At 43.3% G+C, this 14,351-nt stretch overlaps 1 long non-coding RNA gene across 2 annotated transcripts in view; it reads right to left on the minus strand.

The window, feature by feature from the left end:
- Window positions 1-14,351, minus strand: part of LOC139171923 (uncharacterized) — a 429,008-nt gene that overhangs the window by 297,828 nt on the left and 116,829 nt on the right. For both annotated transcript variants that reach the window (XR_011559818.1, XR_011559819.1), the window contains exon 3: window positions 4,450-4,512. This is a non-coding gene — a long non-coding RNA (uncharacterized lncRNA). The remainder of the gene's footprint in view (window positions 1-4,449; window positions 4,513-14,351) is intronic.

Raw genomic sequence — 14,351 nt, forward strand, 5'->3', positions numbered from 1 at the left:
TTTCATCACATCACACTAATAATAGCAGAAATTGATCCTTTCCTCCCCCAAAACCTAAAGTATCAGCTACGTGATCTAAAAAGTCCCTACTTTTTAAAAAAGTCATTTTGGTTGGAGAAGTTCAAGATGGGGAATTTTACGTATGAAAGCCCCAGGAGTGTAAGGACTGGAGTTTTCATATCTCGGTTTATTATTCCTAATATTAGATTGAAACTTCCCCCACTTGTCGTTCTCTTTCTCAAATTCCCCACCTGACCTGATGTGTCTCTCCCCTGTTTCCAGCTGTCAATCACATTCGCGGCTGAAATTTGATTTCTCTCCCAACAATAACCTTATATGAAACATTACCATAAGGGTCAGCACAATTTGAACCTTTCTGCGCACGTTCATTAACACGTCCCAGGTCCAATATCTGTTTGTTTCCAAGTTACATGGATTTTTGCTGGAACCTCTTTGGCGGTCAGCAATTGCTAAATCGGCTCTCAAGGAGGAAGCAAACTGCCTTGGCCCCTTGCCTTCAAAAGGATTCCTTTTGTAAGGGAAGTATCAGGACGGTGTATCTTAATGCTAAGGATTCCTCTCTTCCTGAAACCTTAGAGGAATGTGTGGATTTGGGTAAGGAAAAACAACAAACAGTATGAGAATTAAAAAGAAAGAAACATAAGTCAGTGCAGAAGACTGTATAAATAAATTCTTGCCAAAGCTTACATATTTGACCAGACAATCCATGCCCTGTTGTGTCATCATTTCTAAGATATCTTCTTACCTAAGTGGAGAAACAGAACCAGCCAGGCAAAAAAGCAGTGGGCGCAAGAGTGACTTCTGACTATTTGCCAATTTCCGCATTGAATTGCCTTGTGGGAATCTGGCAGGAAGCATTTGTGCGTGCCACATTGTGGCTAACAACAAGAACAACAATGCTCTATATATGATCTTCAGTCATGGGTAGAGCATGCAGGTGGAGAGACTGACCTATAGGTTCTGCAGGCTAAAAGCAGATTGATCTGGAGATCAAAAATACCCTTGATAAATAAATGTTCCTTGCATGCCAAGTTTTTTTCTTTTGCTAGCACAAATCCACAAAAATTCAATACATCTCCATATTGGCATTAAACCGCAATTGCTGACTGCACATGGGTAAAATTGGGTGGGGTGGGCTGTGGGGGGAGCTTCAGCTCTCAATAAAGGTAGCAATCATTCAAATATATATCTGGAGATCCTCTCTCCCTCTCCCTCCCTCCCTCCCTCCCCTTCTCTCTCACTCTGTGCATCTCTCTTTCTCTCCCCCCTCTCTCTTTCCCCTTCTCTCTTTCTTCTCTCTCTCTCACAAACACCCTGTGCATCTCTCTCTCTCCTCTTCTCTCTCTTCTCTCTCTCTCTCTCTCTCAATCTGTGCATCTCTCCCTGTATATCTCTCTCTATATGTGTGTGTATGTGTATATGGGTGCGCATGCACACACACACACAAGCACACATACAAATTTCTCTCCCTATTATTCTTTTCAAATCATCTCCCTTGCATATTGCTTTACTTTTATGTAATACAGTGGTTCTCAACCTTTTTAATGCTGTGACCCCTTAATACAGTTCCTCATGTTGTGGTGACACCCAACCATAAGTCTAGCACCAATTCTCCCAACAGAGCTTTAAGCTGATTGGCAGGAAGGTCAGAGGGACACCCCCACTGTAAACACCTGATTGGTTGGGATTGTAAAAATATGTTCCAATGCACCAGAATAGAAGCTTTAGCACCATGGGAAATTTGCCTTTCCCTATGGTCTTAGGCGACCCCTGTGAAATGGTCATTTGACCCCCAAAGAGGTCCCAACCCCTAGGTTGAGAACCACTGATGCAATACTTTGTCTCTATGGAGATTCTCAGTCATGGTTGTCCCAAAAGTGCTTTTTCAAGAGGCAACTGAACTTTCTTTGTTTTTGTTTTTTTCTTGAAGACGTTTCGCTTCTCATCCAAGGAGCTTCTTCAGTTTTCCAGAAAAGGCAACTTGGGGATAATGCATAGCCAGTCAGTCATTCATCTCAAAGCAAAATACAGATAACAGAAAAGGAGAAAAGCAGCTGAGGGGATGGTGCTGGGAAGGCAGCCAATATTTTAGGGTGAGGACCTGCCTTGTGGGTGCAGCATAAAGTTAGTAACCCTCTTAGTTATACTTAGGCATAACCTAGAACGCAAGTAGCTCTTTCTTTCTTCAACCCCTTAAATTTGCATCTTTGTATTTTTTTGTCTTAAATTGCAAATTTGTATTTTTGTATATCTTATTTATATGTTGTTTGTTTTTAACTTAAAAAAAATCAGTAAAGATTATCAAAATTAAAATAAATTTGCCTCAAAAATATCCTGGTGATGGGATGCTGCCCACTTGACCAAGCTCTATAAATCAGGAGGAAAAGCACTATATTAAACTTCCCTCCCCAACAGCCCAAAGCAAGAGAAGCCAAACATTGTTTGGCGTAGCAGAAAGACAACCGAAATATTGCATGTTTACAATATTGCATGATTGGGTTGTATGGTTGTTTTTTATTTTATGTTTTTTATTCATACTTTTTAATTATTGGATTTTTTCATATATTATTTACTGTTGTTGTGAGTCACCCCAAGTCGTCGGAGAGGGGCGGCATACAAATCTAATAAATTATTATTATTATAGAAACATAGAAACATAGAAGACTGACAGCAGAAAAAGACCTCATGGTCCATCTAGTCTGCCCTTATACTATTTCCTGTGTTTTATCTTACAATGGATATATGTTTATTCCAGGCATGTTTAAATTCAGTTACTGTGGATTTACCAACCACGTCTGCTGGAAGTTTGTTCCAAGGATCTACTACTCTTTCAGTGAAATAATATTTTCTCACGTTGCTTTTGATCTTTCTCCCAACTAACTTCAGATTGTGTCCCCCTTGTTCTTGTGTTCACTTTCCCATTAAAAACACTTCCCTCCTGAACCTTATTTAACCCTTTAACATATTTAAATGTTTCGATCATGTCCCCCCTTTTCCTTCTGTCCTCCAGACTATACAGATTGAGTTCATTAAGTCTTTCCTGATACGTTTTATGCTTAAGACCTTCCACCATTCTTGTAGCCCATCTTTGGACCTGTTCAATTTGGTCAATATCTTCTTGTAGGTGAGGTCTCCAGAACTGAACACAGTATTCCAAATGTGGTCTCACCAGCGCTCTATATAAGGGGATCACAATCTCCCTCTTCCTGCTTTTTAAACCTCTAGCTATGCAGCCAAGCATCCTACTTGCTTTTCCTACTGCCCGACCACACTGCTCACCCATTTTGACACTGTCAGAAATGACTACCCCTAAATCCTTCTCTTCTGAAGTTTTTGTTGTTGTTGTTGTTGTTGTTGTTATTATTATTATTATTATTATACAGAAAAAAATTAAGAATAATAAAAATAAAGTACTAAAGTAGGCATGTTTACTCCTTCCTGGGTGCCAACAACCAGCAAGACAGATTCTAGAATTGCTTCCAACCACAGAAAAAAGGGTTGTGCATAAGTGCACCAGCGTGCCTTCCGTCCCCTGTCCTAATATTTCTTTTTTTTCCTAGTATCATATATTTGAATATTATTGATATGTAATTGACAAAACAAATACCGGTAAATAAAATAAAATACCAAAATTCATTATAAGGCACAGTAGTAAACTTAGCAACCCCAACTATTGAACGGAATTAGAAAAAAAACCCTGATAACAAGTCCACCATGCTTCTCGTTTTGATTGATTATCCCTGGACGGTTGATATAAACTTTTGTACAGATACTCCTCAACTTACAAACACAGTGTAACCCAACATTTCCATTGCTAAGGAAGGCGGTGGTTAAAGCCTCATTTTATGATCTTTTTGTCACGTTTTTTTTTAAAGCAAATCGTTGCAGTTTTCAAGTCACTCAAGAAAGAGGTCCTAAGTTATTTCCCAGCACTGTTGTGAACAATTAGTAAACAGTTGTAAGTTGAGGACAATTTATAGTTCATGTCCCTGCATTTTGTTACGGCTCTGGCTCTTAGTTGGTACACTATTGCTGTATGGCTGGCAGGCCACCCAGATGTGGCTTACAGCATCCTATGGACTACAGGAGTTCACAAATACAGTTACATAAATAAAACAAAATCCACATTATTCCCAGAGTCGCGGTTATTTCTGAAAGGCATGTGTCTGTACACGTGCATATGTATGCACTCATCGCTTTTTATTTATTTATAGGGACTGTCTCGCATGCAACATCTGTAAAAGATTGCAGGCATATGAGGAATGCTTTTTTTAAGGGTATCTTGGATGGTGAAAGAGAAACTAACAAATAGATAACATTAAAGTACAGAAAAAATATATACTGGTAAATAGCTTCCCTCCACCCGAAATACCCCAGAGAAATAATACTAATAAGTGGATGTTTATAACAAAAAATATAAAAGTGTACCTTATCAGGCTCCAGGCAACAGGAAACTCTCACATCACCGTTGTAGAAGATTCTCTTGGATACCTAATTTAGTAAAAATAGATTGAAATAATAATAATAATTTATAATAAAATGTAATTTTTCAGACCTGAATATCCTAATTTTACCCTCCCCCAAAAATTCTGCTTAAAACTGGCTATATTCTTAGACATCATCTTAATCATTCTTAAGTCCTTAGCTAAGACTTGGATTATTAAGTTTTCATCAGTCTTAGACAGTAACTCTCAGTATAGATTATCCAAATCTAATAATAATAGTAATAAAAATGTTTTTTTAAAAAAATAAAAATAAATCCTGATCTTAAAAAAAATAATAATCAAAACTAAACTTGGATGTTTTACACTCAGCAGAGCTCAATAGTAAATGTCATTTTTTTTTCTAATGGGACCTTCTTATTGCAAATATATTCGGCCTTGAAAATTTAGATTCCCAAAACTGTGTTTCAGAGAGAGACAGAGAGAGAGAGAGAGAGAGACAGAGAGAGAGAGAATGTCGTGGTTTTAAATCATGCATCCACAACCTACAGTGAAAAAGAACATTTCATTTGTTTTATTTATTCCATTTCTACAGCTGCCTATCTCAATTCTCCAACTGAATTCCACCATTCCCGGTTACCAACCCAATGGGAAAGGAATTAGATTTCCCTCATTCATTTTTGCCAACGCCAGGTTGGAAAATGCTGTTATAAAAAAACAGCAACGGTACCCCAGTTCATTCTGTTTTAATTAACAAAGGTTTGGACATTCTGTATATTATTAACTTTCAAAACCTCCAGATTCTTCTCTCTCTGAAATTGTATCTTTCTAAAAACAATGATGAATGGAAACATTGCTTTGGAAAGTTTGAGACAGAAAAACAAGCAAAATAAATTATCGCCTCAATTCTTTCCAAACACGAGGGCCACAGAGATAAACTTTTTATTATTTTTAAGGGATGCTCAGTCTAAACTCACATATCAGGTGGCGAAATATCTTTACCCTGAGTAACACAATTACGCAAAAAGTTTAATTAAACCTGTGGTTGTATGGCCTTGATATTATTACTTTCCTCCTCTCCCCTTAATAAATTGGCTGCATTAAACTGTTTCTCTTTTTAGTGTACAGTGATCCCCCGTTTATTGCGTCCCCAACCATTGCGAACAGGGTACTTCGCGATTTTTCAACCCGGAAGTCAAAATACCATCTACGCATGCGTGCGTTTTTTCTATGGGCATGCATGCGTAGATGGCAACCGGGAGATCAGCTGCTGGGTGGCTTTCCTGGGTCTTCCCCCTCTTGCTGGCGTCAGCGAGGAGTTTCCCCACCGCCCACGCAAACTCCTCGCTGCCGCCCGCCCTTCGCCCGCCCACGCCGTTCATTCTCGCCGCTTTCGAGCTGAGTCCTGAAGCGAATTCGCTCCCGGACTCAGCTCGAAAGCGCCGAGAGACAGCGCCAAGGAACGGCCTGTCCACGCTGTCTCTCGGCGCTTTCGAGCTGAGTCCGGGAGCGAATTCGCTCCCGGACTCAGCTCGAAAGCGCCGAGAGACAGCGCCAAGGAACGGCCTGTCCACGCTGTCTCTCGGCGCTTTCGAGCTGAGTCCGGGAGCGAATTCGCTCCCGGACTCAGCTCGAAAGCGCCGAGAGCCAGCGCCCCCCGGACCCCCAACCCGGGTTTGGGGGGCTGCTAGGAAGCCCCCCATGCCGGCGGCAAACAGCCGCGCCGCCCCCAATCTTCGGCTCCTCGCTAGCGCTGTGGGAGTAAAAACACCATCTGCACATGCGCAGATGGTGTTTTTACTTCCGCAGCGCTACTTCGCGAAAACCCGCTCGTTGCGGGGGCTCCTGGAACGGAACCCTCGCAACAAGCGGGGGATCACTGTACTTTAATTGTAAAGGCTGGCCAAAAACCGTAATAAAGATTTTTAAATTGAGACCAAACAAAAAGAGCAAAGTCTTTTTTTTAAAGCAGGGATTATCTGCAGGTATAGTCAGGAAGGCTACAATGGAGGGGTTGGTGTTCTTGACTGGGTGTGTGGCTAGGCTTTTTTGACATTGCCTGGACCACCAAAATGAACCCCCCAAAATGAACAAGGGAGTAGGAAAGCCGGTATACACTTTAATCTGTGGGCAATAAAATGAAATTTATCAAAAAATTTTTTTTGCAAAGATTAGATTAGATTAGATTTATTGGATTTATATGCCGCCCCTCTCCGAAAACTCGGGGCGGCTCACAGCAAGACAAAAAACAATATATAATGACAATCCAATACCCACCAATCCAATTTCAGTTTTAAGCTAAAAATTCACAAAAACAACCCCAAGTATTAAAACAAATAAACAAAACACACATACAATCAATCTAATACCAAAACAACATGGGCAAGGGGGAGATGTTTCAGTTCCCCCATGCCTGACGGCAGAGGTGGGTTTTAAGAAGTTTGCGAAAGGCAAGGAGGGTGGGGGCAATCCTAATCTCAGGGGGGAGTTGGTTCCAGAGGGTTGGAGCCGCCACAGAGAAGGCTCTTCCCCTGGGTCCCGCCAGACGACATTGTTTAGTCGACGGGACCCGGAGAAGGCCAACTCTGTGGGACCGAACCGGTCGCTGGGATTCGTGCGGCAGAAGGCGGTCCCGAAGGTATTCTGGTCCAGTGCCATGAAGGGCTTTATAGGTCATAACCAACACTTTGAATTGTGACCGGAAACTGATCGGCAACCAATGCAGGCTGCGGAGTGTTGGAGTGATATGGGCATACTTAGAGAAGCCCATAATTGCTCTCGCAGCTGCATTCTGCACGATCTGAAGTTTCCGAACACTTTTCAAAGGTAGCCCCATGTAGAGAGCGTTACAGTAGTCGAACCTCGAGGTGATTAGGGCATGAGTGACTGTGAGCAATGACTCCCGGTCCAAGTAGGGCCGCAACTGGCGCACCAGGCGAACCTGGGCAAACGCCCCCCTCGCCACAGCTGAAAGATGTTTCTCTAGTGTGAGCTGTGGATCGAGGAGGACGCCCAAGTTGCGGACCCTCTCTGAAGGGGTCAATAATTCCCCCCCCAGGGTAATGGATGGACAGATCGAGTTGTCCTTGGGAGGCAAGACCCACAGCCACTCCGTCTTGTCTGGATTGAGTTTGAGTTTGTTGACACCCATCCAGGCCCCAACAGCCTCCAGGCACCGGCACATCACTTCCACTGCTTCGTTGACTGGGCATGGGGTGGAGATGTACAGCTGGGTATCATCGGCATATTGATGATACCTCACCCCATGTCCTTGGATGATCTCGCCCAGCGGTTTCATGTAGATATTAAATAGCAGGGGGGAGAGGACCGACCCCTGAGGCACCCCACAAGGGAGAGACCTCGAGGTCGACCTCTGACCCCCCACTAACACCGACTGCGACCGACCAGAGAGGTAGGAGGAGAACCACTGGAGAACAGTGCCTCCCACTCCCAACCCCTCCAGCCGGCGCAGAAGGATACCATGGTCGATGGTATCGAAAGCCGCTGAGAGGTCAAGGAGCACCAGGACAGAGGACAAGCCCCTGTCCCGGGCCCGCCAGAGATCATCCATCAACGCGACCAAAGCAGTTTCCGTGCTGTAGCCGGGCCTGAATCCAGACTGCCGAGGACCTAGATAATCGGCTTCTTCCAAGGACCGCTGGAGTTGAAGTGCCACCACCTTCTCGACAACCTTCCCCATAAAGGGAAGGTTGGAGACTGGACGGTAGTTATTAAGCACGGCTGGGTCCAGGGAAGGCTTCTTGAGGAGGGGGCGCACAAGTGCCTCCTTATAAAGGGCCGGGAAGGACCCCCTCCCCAAGGAGGCGTTGACAATCTCCTGGACCCAGCTCCGTGTCACCTCCCGACTGGCCGAAACCAGCCAAGAGGGACACGGATCCAGTAAACAGGTGGCGGAACTCACAGCTCCAATGGCCTTGTCCACTTCATCAGGTGACACCAAGTCAAACTCCGCCCAGACAGGTGGACAAAGACGTTTAGCCCCAGTCGCCTCAACTGACTCGTTGTCAGTCGACTCTGTTTTACAATTGGAGTCGAGGTCCGCCCGGATCCGAGCGATTTTATCAGCGAAAAACGTGTTAAAGTCCTCAGCACTGCTCTGCAAGGGCTCCCCAACTCCCCCCTGATTAAGAAGGGAGCGGGTCACCCTGAACAGAGCGGCTGGGCGGGATTCCGCTGATGCAATCAAGGCGGCATGGTACGCGCATCTTGCCGCCTTGAGCGCCACTTTGTAAGTCTTAATATGAGCTCTTACAAGTGTTCGATCGGATTCAGACTTACTCTTCCTCCATCGCTTCTCCAGACGTCTCTTCTGGCGCTTCAACTCCCGGAGCTCCTCGTTGTACCATGGGGCTCTACGGGGTCTAGTGCCGCGGAGAGGTCGCAACGGCGCAATCCGGTCAAGAGCCCCTACTGCAGCCTTGTTCCAGGCCTCAGCAAGGGTCTCTGCCGAACTGTGAACGAGTGTATCTGGAATGACCCCAAGCGCCCTCTGAAAACCTTCTGGATCCATCAGGCGTCTGGGGCGGAACAACTTAATTGGTTCCGCCTCCCTGCGGGGAAGGATTGGAGCCAGGAAGTTAAGCCGCAGTAGGAAATGGTCTGACCATGACAAAGGCAACACTTCTAAGCCCCTTAGTCTCAGACCATTACTCAATTGCTCAGAGAGGAATATCATATCGGGTGCGTGCCCACCCTCGTGGGTTGGACCCTGAACTACTTGAGTCAGGTCCATGGCTGTCATGGTGGCCATGAACTCCTGTGCCAGTCCAGAGGAACCGCCGAGTGACGGCAGATTGAAGTCCCCCAGGACAATAAGTCCGGGGAACTCCACCGCCAACCCGGCCACCTCCTCGAGCAGCACAGGCAGGGCTGTTGACACGCAGCTGGGAGGCAGGTACGTGAGTAACAAGCCCACCTGAACCCCTAAGTCCAACTTCACCAGAAGGGACTCGCAACCCGCAACCTCTGGAGCAATGAGCCTACGCAGGCAAAGACTCTCCCTGGCTATAATAGCCACTCCTCCCCCCCTTCCCTGGGGTCGAGGTTGATGCCACACCCGAAACCCAGCTGGACAGATTTCCGAGAGAGGAACTCCTCCCTCTGGGCCCAGCCAGGTTTCGGTCACACAAGCCAGGTCGGCCTCCTCATCCAGGATCAAATCCCGGATGAGGAGAGCTTTATTTACCACCAAAGGCTGATGTAAAGGAGAGAAAGAACAAGAAAACCAGAGCAATTCTATGCATGTCCTTTTATTCAACGAGAAAACTTGGCTGGGGTGGAGGATGACACTCTGATAAAGTTTACAAGGATTTGTGAAACAAACCAGAGGTGGGAATAAAGCTTTGCTTTAAAACCTGCGCCGCATAACCTGTTTTACTCCAAAATAATCTCCTTCGAGCCAAAACTGCTGCTCTGCAAAGAAACCAGGGATTGTAGCTGAAATCAGCATCTATTTAACGTTTCCCAATGAACCCCATCACAAAACTGCTGTAAGCTGACCTAGCTGCAAGTAAATCCAATTTGAGCAGTGTATAAAGAGCAAAATGAGGGAAAAAAATCTACTTCTGGAGAGCATCTGCGAATTTTTAAAAAAATTAAAACCCAAACTGTGCTGTTAGATCTAATTACTAAGTTTCTATTCAGCACATAACGATTGATTCTCTCCTTTAAAAAACAAACAAAACTATTAGTGCATTTCTATATACAGACCTCTTTTAAAGAGCAAAACTTGCTGGTTGAAAAATCTAACGCTGTTTCGAGGTGGCAAGCCAACATTACAATCCAGACAGAGAATGTGAGAATGAATGAATCAAGGAAGGAAGGAAGGAAGGAAGGAAGGAAGGGAGGGAGGGAGGGAGGGAGGAAGGGAGGAAGAGAGGAAGGAAAAAGGAAGAAAGGAAGGAAAAAGGAAGGAAGGAAGGAAGAAAGGAAGGAAGGAAGGAAGGAGAATATTCTGTTCTTTGCCTGCCTGCTTTATTTTTCATTTTTAAGAAATGCAGTTTGGAGATGCTGTCTCTTTAAATGCGATCTCTGGCATTTGGCCCAATATCTCTTAAAGCAGATGAGTCCTCCAGAGCTTGGGCGTCATTTTCCTCAAGGATGACCTTTGCTTTGGTGCCAGCTGGTGAATCCAGTGTGTTACAGTTGCATTTATTTGGAAGTGATAAGTATACAATCCTCACCAGTGCTGTTTGGAAGAGCATCCCGTATCTTGAGGTCAGCATTTTTATTTATTATGTTTGGGGTATCAAGAGGATGCTATTCTTATTCCAGTGTTATCATCACCAGCTCACTCAAAGCAAAATGACTCTAATGCTTACAACTGCAAGTACAGCAAAGTTCAAAGATTCAATTAAAACTACTCAATGGTTGGACATTAATAAAAAGGAGCCCAAGAAGACTCAGCCTTAGAAAAAGCAACAGATATTTATGAATTGAACAACGCTGATTCTTCCCTTTTCTCTCAAGTGTCTCTTACCAGTTTCATAGCATTGTTATATACTGCTCAAAAAAAATAAAGGGAACACTCAAGTAACACATCCTAGATCTGAACGAATGAATGTTCTCATTGAACCACTCGAAAGAATACTTTGTGGCTGCATCTGTTCCCTCATGAAAATCACCCCTCCCAAGTTCCCATAAATATCAGGCTGTCTATAGAGAATGTGGCCAGGTATTACTTTCTCATCAACTTCTGCACCGGCTTGACAGGCAGCCTCCCCTCAAGAAAAAAGTGTATCCTGCAGTGGAGAGAGATCACAAGGGGTTAATTGGTTTAACCACTCCTCCCTCCCCCAGGGGGACCCTTGGGCTTATCTGGATATTTGTCATGGAATTGTTTAAATATTTAAGTAATTGTTTAATGGCTTGGCAGTTCTCCAAATACTGTTATTTTTACTGTTTTCATGGAAGTGACCAAATACAGTGTTGGCCATTCAGTATGCCAGAGGTGGAATTCAGCTGGTTGGGACTGGTTCAGGTAAACTGATAATAGCGATCTGCCCACCAGAGTGGGTGGAAGTGGAGAAAGCACTGGCCACGCTGGCACAATCCAAGTGGGCAACGTGACAGGTTTGTGGGGACAAGGGATGTGAACTTTCAACTGGGTAGGAAACTCAGATTCAGGTTTCCTGGTGTGGTGCCAGGATAGCTCCAAAAATAAATTGGAACTTTGAGGAGTACTTTGACTCGTATTCTGATTTAGTTCAGATGTTACTTGGAACCTTGATATGAACATTTTTAAGAGGCAACTGGGCTTTCTGGAATGTCTTCAAATTAAAACCTGAAAATCCAGTTGCCTCTTGAAAAAGCACCTTTGGGACAACCAATGACCTGGATGAAGGAGAATCTCCATAGACATTAAGTGTTCTGGGCAATTCTTCCATGAATAGAGAATACAGTCGTTACTGAAACTCAGTTTAAAATTTTCTATTGTGAATGTTCAGGTAATGAATTACCTACTCATGGGTTCCATTTTTGCGATATACTGTACTGTAAAACCTTAATGTAATGATCTGTTTGGGGGAAGATGTATCGATTAAATATAGGTGGTGCAGTGGTTAGAGTGCAGTACTTGCAAACTACTTCTGCTGATTACCAGCTGCCAGCAGTTTGGCAGATTGAATCTCCGTAGGGCTCAAGGTTGACTCAGCCTTGCATACTTCCAAGGTCGGTAAAATGAGGACCCAGATTGTTTGGGGGCAATATGCTTACTCTATGTACACTTTACTCACTTACTCTACAGTACACTTTACTGTAAAGCACTGTGAAGCGGTACATAAGTGTAAGTGCTATAGTGCTGTTGCTAAATCTTTGTATTAAATGCACATTATTTGCACAATGATATTATCAAAAAAATAAAGGGAACATTCAAAGAACACCTCTTAGATCTGAATGAATGAAATATTCTCATTGGATACTTTGTTTTGTATAAAGTTGAATGTGCTGACAACATGTGAAATTGATTGTCAGCTTCCTATAACAAACAAATAAAAATTGTAGGCAGCATCCCCTTTTGACTTTGCTCCCAGGCCCTGTCTTTTCTTCTCTTACAGACCTTAGAAATTGCAGAAGGTTATTGTAATGTTTTAATATTAGATGGAGGAAAGCTACATTTTAAGAGGTTTATGAATATATAAGATGTTATATGTTAGTAGAGTCTCTTTGTGAAAGTGTTACCTGTATAAGAGCCTCCATTGAATGATTACAAAGGAAAAAGGAAAAAATTATATATGTTTGATTATAAGTTTGATTTTGTGTTGGAAATGATGTATTGTTTTTTATTTTATGCTGGAGAACATAAAAAAAATGCTAAAAAAAAAAAGAAATTGTAGAAGGAATTAAGATGGCCTGGAAGCAGGGGGGAAATCCATCAGGTTCTGACAGGTTTTGGAGAACCAGTAGCAGAAATTTTGAGTAGTTTGGAAAACCGGCAAATACCACCTCTGACTGGTCCCAGTGTTGAGTGGGAATGGAGATTTTGCAGTATCCTTCCCAGTGATGGGCTGCCAAAATTTTTACTACCACACTGTGGGCGTGACTTATCTTGTGGGTGTGGCTTGATGGTCATGTGACTGGGTAGGAGTGGCTTGAAGGCCATATGACCAAGTAGGAGTGGTTTGACAATCATGTGACTGGAGTGGCTTAAAGGTCATGTGATTGGATGGGAGTGGCTTACCAACCAAGATAAGCTGTGAAATAGGTGCTTGGATTCTTCTTCAGTTGATTAAGTCACATTATTTGAATAGCCACAAAAAGGACAAATGATAGACAGCATTATTTCTTGAGGAGCACAGTAACTTTTTAAGGTTTTGTACTGAACCCACAAGGTTCAGTATGATAACAGATTAGGCAAGTAGCTCGGTTTTCTTTAATTGCTATAAAAGTTCAGTTCTAGATAATGATTAAAATGATTAAAGCATTTATGGGTAAAAACATGCTATTTAATCATTTCCTATTTTAAAAGTAATTAAGGATCATACTAAGATACTAGGGAAGAAAGGACAATAAAAATCTATTAAGTATTCAATAAATACTGTAGTGCATAAACTTACTACTCCCACTGCCCTCCCCGCCTGCAGCAGCCCATTACTGATCCTTCCCCTACCACACCCGTCAAGCCACGGCCACAGAACCAGTTGTAAAAAAAAATGGATCTCACCAATGCCTTGAAGGATTCTACCAAGGCAATGGTCAGATAAATGGGGATTGAGCCCAAGCCAAGAAAACAACTTGTGAAAATATCTCAGAAAGATTATTTCCTAGTTCACCTGAATATAGAGAGATGGGGAAGCACATCTGGACTTGCAGGATTCTGTTACTAAAGCTATTACAATAGAGAGGCATTGGTTTCGTCATCTGGTCTACTTTGGTTGGCAGAAACATATTAACCAGACCATTATCTCAGGACCTATAGACAGATCTTGGAGTTTAATCAGAAACAATAGCTAACCTGAGGTTAGCACTTTCTTCTAGCCTTCAGCCCGGTATTATAAGATGGAATAACATTTAGCGCAGGGGTCTCCAATGTTGGCAACTTTAAGACTTGTGGACTTCAACTCCCACAATTCCTCAGCCAGCAAAGCTTTGTGGGAGTTGAAGTCCACAAGTCTTAAAGTTGCCAACGTTGGAGACCCCTGATTTAGTGGACCAGGTCTAAGCAAATCATGACTACTGTCATCCCTGCAGGAATTGTTTCATCCTTGGTGAAACAGAGAAAGAAAGAAAAGGCACAAGATGCATAGCTGGAGAATTCTGGGAGTTGAAGTCCACAAGTCTTAAAGTTGCCAAGTTTGAAGCTTAGCACCAAGGATGTAACATTGGCTGAGATTATTCCCCTGCCACTCACCGAAGTTTATTTCTACTAAT

Source organism: Erythrolamprus reginae, chromosome 9, assembly GCF_031021105.1.
Source record: "Erythrolamprus reginae isolate rEryReg1 chromosome 9, rEryReg1.hap1, whole genome shotgun sequence".
NCBI lineage: Eukaryota > Metazoa > Chordata > Lepidosauria > Squamata > Dipsadidae > Erythrolamprus > Erythrolamprus reginae.